The sequence below is a fragment of the Balaenoptera acutorostrata genome, chromosome 6 (assembly GCF_949987535.1).
Source record: "Balaenoptera acutorostrata chromosome 6, mBalAcu1.1, whole genome shotgun sequence".
In the NCBI taxonomy this organism is placed as follows: Eukaryota; Metazoa; Chordata; class Mammalia; order Artiodactyla; family Balaenopteridae; genus Balaenoptera; species Balaenoptera acutorostrata.
The window spans coordinates 124,021,548-124,031,324 of record NC_080069.1 but is presented as its reverse complement, the minus strand read 5'-3'; the positions used below and the strand labels follow the sequence as shown (position 1 = coordinate 124,031,324).

Genomic DNA, 9,777 nt, shown 5'->3' with positions numbered 1-9,777 from the left:
AGAAACTGACCAGCCGCGCCATCCGGGGCTGGCCTCGTGCGCGCCAGTGCGGACATGTGTGGGTGCAGATGGGCCTCAGACTCACCGAGGGCGCCTTCTTTCCTGGCAGATGTTTAAGGGGCTCCCTCGGTAAGAAAAGATCAGTGCGCAGGTCAGATCCCCCTTCTCAGACGCCCGTGCGCTGGCCACTCGTTTTGGTCAAAGAAATCCTGTCCCTTTGACTGCCCTGGACGGCCAGCCTCCTGCAGACACAATTCCACGTTGCTTCTTCCAGGTTGGAGGGAGGGGACCGTGGTAGCTAGGCGTGTCCCGGGCGGCTGGCAGCCCGCCTGGGCTCTTGCTCCTGTGACGTTTCCTTCCCCGTGAGGGGCCCCACACTGCGGCCGCCCGGGGCCCACCGCACCCGCCTGCAGGGGCACACCTGTGATGAGCCAGCCCATGGCCCTGCGGTTTGATGCCCTTCACCATGGTTCCTGGAGGACCTTTTCTTCCTGGGAGCCTCACGCGGGTCTCAGGCGGCCCCTGGCGGTGTGGGAGAGGTGCCCAAGGGGAGGCCTCTGCAGCCGGGCCCGGCATGCAGTCCAGGGAGCCTGGGGTTGGAGGCTTCTGTCCCGGTTGGGGGGTGGGGTACCGCCCACGGGCGGCCAGGGGCGGGCGGGAGCGTGGGGGCGTGGTGATGGGGGGCGGGGACCGGGCTTTGCAGCCCTTAGGACTCACACTCCCTTTATAACAAATACCCTTGAATGCCTCCTTTAGTGTCTGTGGTGAGATTCCCAGAAACTATAACCTAATTACATGCCTAGTTTAAAAAGTCAATTTAATGCTGTAACAGGAACGTGAGATTCTCGGGCACAGCTGATGTAGAAGGAGAGATGAAGTTGTCCATTCCTTACATAGCGGAGCCCCTCTGCTCGTGGTGGTTGACACATCAGACCAAGACAGACGTGGAATTCTGACTCAAATACTGGGGAGGATTGCCCTTGGTGACTGACTCAGGAGGGGCCTCGGGTCTTGATAAAGTCACGGACACTGCAAAGCACATTTTTCCCATGATTTACGCAGCAGTGGCATTCCTAGCAAATTCCTAGAATTAAGAGTGTGTGTGACTGACGAAACGTTCACACGTTGAGGTGTGGGGAGGTCATTTTGGCTCGTACGTGATTTGGCTTGAACTTTGCACTAACAGCCTGTCTTATGGCCTCTCAAACACACGCGTCTGCTTTAACCATTGAAGAAAAGGATGCATTTGACAATCAAAACGGAGCCACTGTGGTTCAGGCTTTGAGGACGGAGCCGGGGGCCATTGTGGATGTGGTTTCAGACAGTTCCTGCTTCACTGAGAACTTGAATTTCCTTTTTCTTTTTCTTTTCTAAAAAATATTTAACTTATTTATTTGGCTGCGTTGGGTCTTAGTTGCGGCACATGGGATCTTCATTGTGGCACGCAGGCTCAGTAGTTGCAGCACGTGGGCTTCTCTCTAGTTGTGGCGCACAGGCTCTCGAGCACGCGGGCTCAGTAGTTGCGGTGTGCAGGCATAGTTGCCCTGCGGCATGTGGGATCTTAGTTCCCCAGTCAGGGATGCTACCCGAGTCTCCTGCATTGGAAGGCGGATTCTTAACCACTGGACCACCAGGGAAGTCCCAAGAACTTGAATTTTCTTTTCCTTTTTTTTTTTTTTTAATATGTATGTATTTATTCATTTATTGGGTTGCACCAGGTCTTAGTCGCGGCAGGCAGGCTCCTTAGTTGCGGCATGCGAACTCTTAGTTGTGGCATGCGTGTGGGATCTAGTTCCCTGACCAGGGATCGAACCTGGGCCCCGTGCGTTGGGAGCGTGGAGTCTTAACCACTGTGCCACCAGGGAAGTCCCGAGAACTTGAATTTTCTGACCTGTATCAGACTCAAGGTCATCACCAGCTGTCCTCAAAACAGTGTTTGCTAGTCGCCGCCACCTGCACCCTCACGGTCTCAAGGTCTCCCTGGTAACTGTGCATTCTGAACCCCAACCGACCCAAGCACCCTTCCTTCTTGCCCGCTCCAGTCCTAACTCTTGACAAACAACTGATGCGATTTTGCGGGTTTTCCCTTTACAGGCCTCCCCCCTCTTATAGTCTGGGGGACACAATTCGCGTGCTTCTTGAATCTGTCTTCCAGGCTATGGTCCTCAGTTCGACTTGAGTAAAACTCCTTTCCATTCCTGTTACCGATTGTTTACTGATTATTTCCGTCCACACAAACAATGCTGAGTTTGAAGCAGAATTAGTTTCTAGTCCCGGATAACGTCATGCGAGGCCTCAGCTGCGTGGTGCCCGGTGGCCCGAGGAAAGCCACGCAGGTCAAGGAAGCTGCTCAGGGTTTGGGACCCGAGGGCAGGGCCGGGTGTATGGAGGATCCAGTGTTAGAAGAAACAGGAACGGAGGAGGGTAGTGGGTTCACCTTCAACGTCCTGCACGCCTAACGCACCTCCGGAGGGTCCCTTCCGTTTGCCCCCGCGCTGCACAGCCTTGCCAGGCGGAGGTGGCTGTGACTGCTCTGTGGGGACCGTCAGAAGGAACTGTGGACGTCAGGTGGATGCTCTAGTTTTCCAGGTCATGAAGCTTGACAGTTATTAGTGACACGCTGCCCTGAAGGTTCCTTAGAGGCTTACATCAACCCGATGGGAGTGCTTTTATGGCTGCGTGGCTGACGTGGAGACCCAGTGTCGTTCCCAACCCAAACGTTGGGTGCTTGGCGTTGGGAGCGGGGAGAAGGCAAGGCGGCAAGCGGAGAACCTTCCCAGTGGTCAGCCTGCAGACGCCGTCCTGTGCGGCGCCAGTCAGAGCGCACAACCGCGGCCCCACCCGGCCTGAGGCCACCTGCCGCTCCAGGACCCGGGACCAGGGCACGGGGCCTGCCGCCCGCCCCCTCTGGGGCTCTGGGTGGGCCGAGGACTTTCTCTGTGGAGGGTTGAGTCAGGGAACTGTCCGGGCTCCGGACAGGTGAGTCCTTGGAGAGCGTTCCTGCGGGGACTGCTCCCCGTGCCCAGGCCCCGGCTGGGGCTGTCTGCTGCCGGCCCTGCGACCTGGATGCCCCGAGCTTGTTGAGCGGCTGAACGCTCCCACCCCGCTTTGGTGACGTGGGAAGCTCAGCGCACTCGCTGCTCTTTCCTTGGAGAGAATGAGTTTGCCACTCCCGGTGGGCTCTTCCTCCCTAGGCCTGCGTTCGGCCACGCCCCTCCGGGCCACGCCCATCAAGGCCTCGCCCCCTCCGGACCACACCCCGGCCACGCCCCTTCGCGCTCGCTGGCTTCCCCCCACCCCCAGGCCTGTCCTCAAGAGGTAGGCCCGGGTTTTCCCCTGCGTGGTTTTAACGGGGCTGGGGAGTCGTGGGAGGAGCTGCAGCGGGGAGTAAACGGCTCCTACTCTGCAAGGACTGTCCAGAGCCCTGTCCGTCCCCTGACCCAACCCTCCACAGAGAAAGTCCTCCTCCAACCCAGAGCCCAAGAGGGGGCGGGCGGCAGGCCCCGTGCCGCAGTTCTGCTCCTGCGCCCGCCCCTCGGGGGCACTCGGAGCCTGTCCTCCGGCATGTGGAGAGGTGGCCCGGCCCCTGCAGCGGGGCTCGTGGCCACAGGAGTCTGAGGGCAGAAGGGGCCCCGCTCGCTCTCAGCAAGTGGGTGGGGAGTGTCCGCCAGGGCTGGCCTCTGCCGTGCCCCCATTCTAGGACCAGCGGGCCCTGGTGGCACTCAGGAAACGTTTGACGGGACGTCTGGCCAGGAAGCACGTGGAGGCCGTGCGTAGACTGGGGGAGCCCTGGAGTTGGCCTGTTGCCGGATTGCAGTCCGACCCAGTGGGTGTGGAGGCCGGTGGGCCTCAGGCCCCAGCTGTGGGCTCTGCTCCTGGACCCTGCGCCCCAGCTGCCCTGTGCTGGGTGCTCAGTCTCCCCTCCGCACCCCGCGGCCCCCTGACAAGCTGCGCATGCGTCGGTGTGTCTTATCCGGCAGGGCCTGGGCTGGGGGAAGGACTCGTAGCTTCGTGGGCCCAGCAGCCGGTGTCTGGGAGGTTGCAGGTTTGAAAGGAACCGTGTTTGCAAACAGGACCCCCGTAGGTGATCCTGAGCGGTCCAGGCCTCCTCACTATTCAGAGGGTGCCTCCCAGGCTGTGGGGTGACCGGGGTGCCCCACCCGTCCCAGGCTTTCCTGGGATCAGGGGTTGGGTTCGGTGTGGCGGCCGCTGGCACCTGGGGGGGAGGTAGGATGGCGCTGGTGCTCAGCGCACCCACTGATGGCTCTCCCTCTGAGAACTGGAATCCAGCATCTTCCTGCTTCACCCAGGCCCCGTGGGCAGCACAGCCCAGGCCCCGTCCCCTGGCCGCATCCCATCTCTCGCCATGTGTAGGCAAGCAGGTGCGCCCGGTTTGAACCACATACCCCAGGGCCGCAGGCGAGGGTGGGCAGAGGCGTCTGGCCCGGCTGTGGTACTGGGACCGCAACTCTCCCAGCTGGGTGTCGTGGTGTCACCTCTATGACCTCTGCTTCCTCACCCTCACTGCAGAGTGACTGCCGTGTCACACTGGCGAGTCCAGCCTGGGGCCGGTCTCAGAATCAAGAAGAACAGCCTGCTGGGCAGGAGACTGTGTGCTCAGCCCCACCCGCTGCTGGCTGCTGCACCCCAGCCCGGGCACCTCCTTCCCGATGATGACAGTTGACAAAACCGACCTGTCCAGAGCATGGCTCTATTTCACCAGAAGTTTCTTTCTCCCTAGTCTGGCCGAAGTGAGCTCCGAAGTGGACTCGCCCAGGCCATGTGCACATATGTGTGTGTGTGTGCTGTCCAGGGGGAGCGTCAGGGCTGAGTGCCAGGCATGTTCCCAACCTCCGGGCTCCCCCATGCCCCGCCCCCTGCCGCGGTGATCCAGGGCCTCTGAGCAGCTCTGGACCCCAGGTGTGGGCAGTGCCAGCCCTGCTGAGGTCACACGTGGGACCAGGGGCCCTGGGCCAGGGATTTGGTGTCGCTGGGAAGGAAGCTGGGGGCTGAGACGGGGCAGGCCAAGTGGGCAGAGCCCCTGGAGAGTGGACAGGAAGCTGGGCATTGGATGCCCCCTGGACAGGCCAGGACGGAGCTGCTCTCCTCTGCTTGGTCTCCTTCCAGAGAAGAGCCCTGTGGGGTCTCTGTTTCAGGGTCTCAGAAAGCCCATGAGGCACTTCAGGGTGGGTCCCACTCCCTGGGCTGCCACGGGGACACTGGAGCCAGCAAGGGCAGGCTGGACCAGGAAGAGTGGGGGTCCCGGCCAGCTCTGCCCCCCAGTTCTGAGGCCTGGAGTTAGCCCCTCCTCCCTTCAAACTGTGACTCTGACCCTCCAGGTCCTGGGGGACCCATGGCCACAGATTTGTGGGGCCCCCTCCTGTGGAGCAGGGTCTCTGACACCCACCTGAGGCTCATGTGTGAGCCGTGGGGTCAGCAAGGTGACCGCCGGCCCCCCAGGCCGGTCACGGGGGCCACCCTCTTGCCAGGACTTGCTCTTGTCCTGAGGGCCACGGAACGAGCCCCACTGCCCCGCGGAAGCCAGGCCGTGAGAATGCCCAGGCCACGTGCAGGGACCATGCGGGGCACTTAGGGGATGGCCAGAGTCCCCCACCACGCTGGAAGTGATTCCGGCCCCAGCATCTGCACCCCAGCTGCCCTTCCCGCCAGGACCCCGGCTCTGGAGCAGGGCCGGCCTGTCCTGACCCCCGGCGGCCAGCACGCTGAGAGGCTGCGAGCTGCGCCCGGTGGCTGTGTGCGGGGCGGTCACTGCAGCCCAGCGCGCACTCACCGGCCTTTAGGACGGAACTTCGGGCCTGGCCTTGGGGCTGGCCTGCCATCTGCTGCCCCGGGAGCCCGGGATGGGGGCTGGGGACCTGGAGACGCCTGCACTGCTGGCTGCGCCCCGGGGGCAGGGCTGGGGTGAGCGTGGGCCCCACCGGCCTCCCTCCCACCCTCGCCCACCTGGACCCACAAGGCTGCCCAAGGAGAGGGGCCTGCGGGCCTTGCTCCTGAGAGCCCATCCCGCCTCCTGTGAAGAAGAGAAGGAGGTGCTCTCCCTTCCGCCCCCAACTCTGAGCCTTCGGAGCTGCTCCTGGCAACACTCACACCCCGCATCGTGACACGACTGCATCTCGTTCTCCAAGTGGCAGCTCCTGCACCGAGGCTCCTCAGCTTGGTCCGAGGATGGAAACGGCAGCTTTCAGAGAAGGCTGGGGCCCCGCGGTGTCCCTGGGGCTCCCCACGGGAGGGGCTGATTCTGCAAGCCGCCCGCCCGCCCCCGCGTGTCCCTCAGGCTGCTCTCTGCCCAGGCTCCTGCACCATGCCCCAGGGCAGCCCTGCCGCCCTGGGGGTGGGCTCAGAGGCCTAGCCAGCAGACACGGGGTGGCGTGGGTGCTCAGCCCCTGTTCACAGCCCAGGGATGGGCAGCAGCCAGCCCGGGCCAGCAGGTCTGGGCAGGGCCTGAGGGCTCCAGGGCAGGTGCAGTGAGACTGGGGACTGGGCAGGTTGGAGCGTGGGGCAGAGATGCCTCAACACGTGAAATCTTAGGCTGGGACTCCTCTGAAATCTTTAGCTTCTTCCAAAGAGCACAGAAACCTGTTAGAGGCTGTTACTTGATGATGGGGGGCAAGGGTTCTGTCACTCACCCCCAAGGGTGGCCCTCGATCGTGTGGCCTGCCTGTTCCCCACAGCGGGCACTGACCCCACAGTGCCCACTTGGGCTGGCGTCCTGCCCCCGTGTCTCTGCGTAGACCCAGCCCCTCAGGGATAATCAGCCGAACCAAACCTGGGGCCCCCAGCTCTTGGCCCCATTCCAATGCCCAGTGATCCTATCTCGAGACCCTCAATCACATCTGCAAAGACGCTTTTTCCAGATGAGGTCACGAGCACATGTTCTGGGTAGACATGAACGTCTGGGTCACGCAGCAACTTCTCCGCAGGGGACCCCTGTAACCACAGGGACAGGAGCTTCCCTCCACCCCCTTGCTGCGGGGTGAGGCTGGGGGCTGTGTCCCCCTACCCTGGGCTGTTTAAAGCCAGCTGGGCTTTCTCCCCCCAGGTGGGCCTTCCGGCCAAGAAGGCGGCGGGCAGGACGTGCCTGTGGAGGCCATGGGGGCGGCTGTTCTCGGCAGCGTCCTCTTCCTGGAGAGTGCCCCCCTTCAGCCCCGAGACCCCAGGAAAGGGCCCTGGCACCCCAGCCCCGACCAGCAGCGCTGCCCGTCGTTGCTGACGGCAGACGCCCTCTCTCTGGGGTCCAGGCACCCTGCTTGCTCTCTCTCTCCTCCTCCTGCACATCTTCCCGCCGCCGCCGAGTACAGGTGTAGGTGCCCAGCCAGCCTTCAGGAGAACAGCCCCCAGGGGGTGCCTGACACACGGTCAACTCGTGTGTTTGACGCGAAACCCTTACCTCCTCCAGGTACTCACGCGCTCATCGCGGCTCCCGGTGCCCCTGTGAGAGCCCCTCCCCCCTCCAGGCAGGGCCCCCACCCCCCAGCTGCATCCTGTCACGCGGGCGGGAGCAGCGAGGTGCGGGCCGCCTGCCCAGAATCCAAGAGTCGGCTGCTCTCAGCGTGATTATTTCAAGATGTGTCTACAGGGCCTCCGCGCCGAGAGTTCACGCCCGTGGTCGCCGGGCTGGGATCCGCTCATCCTCTCCCCGCGCGCCTGGTGGGGGCAGCGCTCGAAGCCCAGCAGCTCTCGAACTCCGACCTGTGGCTTCTGGGGGTTGTCAGGGATGCGGTGGCCTCTGGAGGTGACCCAAGCGGCAGCCTCTCTGCCGGCACCGTGTCTGGGGAGCGGGGACCCTGTTCTGGGCGGCGATGTCCAGTGCCCAGGGTGCTGTGCTGACCCTGCCTGGCTTCAGGGGACGCCTCGAGTGTGACCCACTGGCCACCTTTGGGGCAGGGGAAGCCGTGGTCCCGCAGCTCCCAAGGCCCACGGTTTCTCCGGACGGGCTGCAGGCGGATGGGCCTGGATGCCAGAGGGAAGAAGCCGGGCACAAAGGGCCGCACGGCCTGTGAGTCCGCTTACACGAAACGTCCAGGACAGGCACATCCACAGTCAGAAAGTGGGTCAGTGGTTTTCGGGGGCTGGGCAGGGGGTGGGGGTGACCGCTGACAGGAGGGGTCTCCTTGGGGGGCGATGCAGATGTGCTGGCACTAGAGAGAGCTGGCGGTTGCACAGAACCCTGAGTGAGTGAGATGCCGCTGAACTGTGCGCCTGAAAGCGGTTAATTTTATGTCTGTGAATTTCATCCCCAAATTAAAAAAAAGAGAAAAAAAAGCCTAGATTGCTTCCAACTTTCTTTCCAGTTACAACTTTTATGATTTTTAAACCCATTCCACCTGTATTTTTTACCTCCTTTATTGACTAATCAGTGTCATCAAACTGATAAATTCCATCTCCCAGGAAGTTCATGAACAAATGACAAAGGGGAAAAAATCCGGAGTGGAGCCCAGGGAGGCTGGGCTGCAGCGTCCGGGAGCCTCTCCTTGGGGACAGCCGGCAACGGCCATGTCTGCAGCGGAGGCTCGGGGAGCAGCGAGGACGTCCAGGTGGCCAGGGCCGGGCGCTGCCCCTGAAAGGGCGCGGGACAGGCTCACAGTGAGGAGGCCGGACCCCAAGCTGCCTCTTCCAACCGCGGTGGAAAACGGCAGAGCAGAAAGTGTGGAAAGAAGGCACCTGGCGCGCCGGAGTCTCCCGGGGGCAGGCCATGGGCTACCCTTGCTCTTTCTTCGTATTTGTCTGTGGTTTTCAAATTTCCCACCTGGGCCCGTAATGCTGTTATAATCAGAATGGTTTATTAAGCCCAATCTGCATGTTTCCTCCTAGAATAGTTTCTAGCTGGTGATACATTTCTAAGAGCGATGTTTTAATACCATCAGACGGGCGTGTCGTGGTTTTGTCTCTGCACATTTAGACGTGGAAGTTAACGAGGCTGAGGGGCGTCTGTCATGGGTAGAATACAGAGCCTGGACCAGAAGGGGCTTCTGGGGTGTGGGAGCTCACCCCCGACCCCAGGGACCCCACCTCAGCTCCTGGGACCTGCCCCAGGGCTATGGGGGAATCAACGTAAAGCATCCACGTGGAGGAGGGGGGTCGGGTGACCAGCCCTCTGTCCCTGGGGCACCTGCAGAATGTGACACCAGACCCGGGGCTCCTCAGCAAGCCAGGCGTTTGGGACCCACTTCCCCCAATTGGCCTGGGGGTGGGGGTGGGGGTGAGGGCGCCTGCTGAGTGATAAATGTGTTTAATCTCTGACGACCTTATGCGGTTATTTAAAAAGCTCACCTCAGGGCAAAAACGCACCTGCCAAATATTGTTAGAAACTTATTATTAGAAAAAATGGTGATGTGTTGAAATTACCTTCTTGTGATGAGGTGGCCAAGCTTTGGCCTTCCTCTCTAAAGGGCCTGGTCCTTCCCACTTGGCCATCCTGGAGTCATGGAGAAGGTACAGCCGCAGGGACACAGGCTGGACCAGGGTCCCCTGGGGCTCTGTCCCGACGGAGGCCGGCGGCGTCCTCACTGCCCACCCCCGTCCACGCCCGCAGGCATCCTGCAGGGCTCAGGTGGGGCACCCAGGGGCTCCAGGGCCGGACAGACAGGTGAACGGGCGCTTCCATCCGGGCTGCACTGCTGAGTGGGATGTGAGCCCAGGGCATGATAGAGCTGGGGGGAGAGGAGGCTGAGGGGGAGAGCATCTGCAGGAACTGGTTGCTGGGGTCCGTGGATGAAGGAGGGAGGGAGGGGGTGGGGAACAGGGGCGTCCAGCAGA

At 62.0% G+C, this 9,777-nt stretch overlaps 1 long non-coding RNA gene across 1 annotated transcript; it reads left to right on the top strand.

Annotated features, from left to right (window-relative positions):
• Nucleotides 1-6,022: 6,022 nt before the first annotated feature.
• Nucleotides 6,023-8,891, top strand: LOC130708459 (uncharacterized). The gene is made up of 3 exons (XR_009008695.1): nt 6,023-7,417; nt 7,598-8,072; nt 8,410-8,891. It is a non-coding gene; the product is annotated as an uncharacterized LOC130708459 (long non-coding RNA).
• The last annotated feature ends 886 nt before the right edge of the window (nt 8,892-9,777 follow it).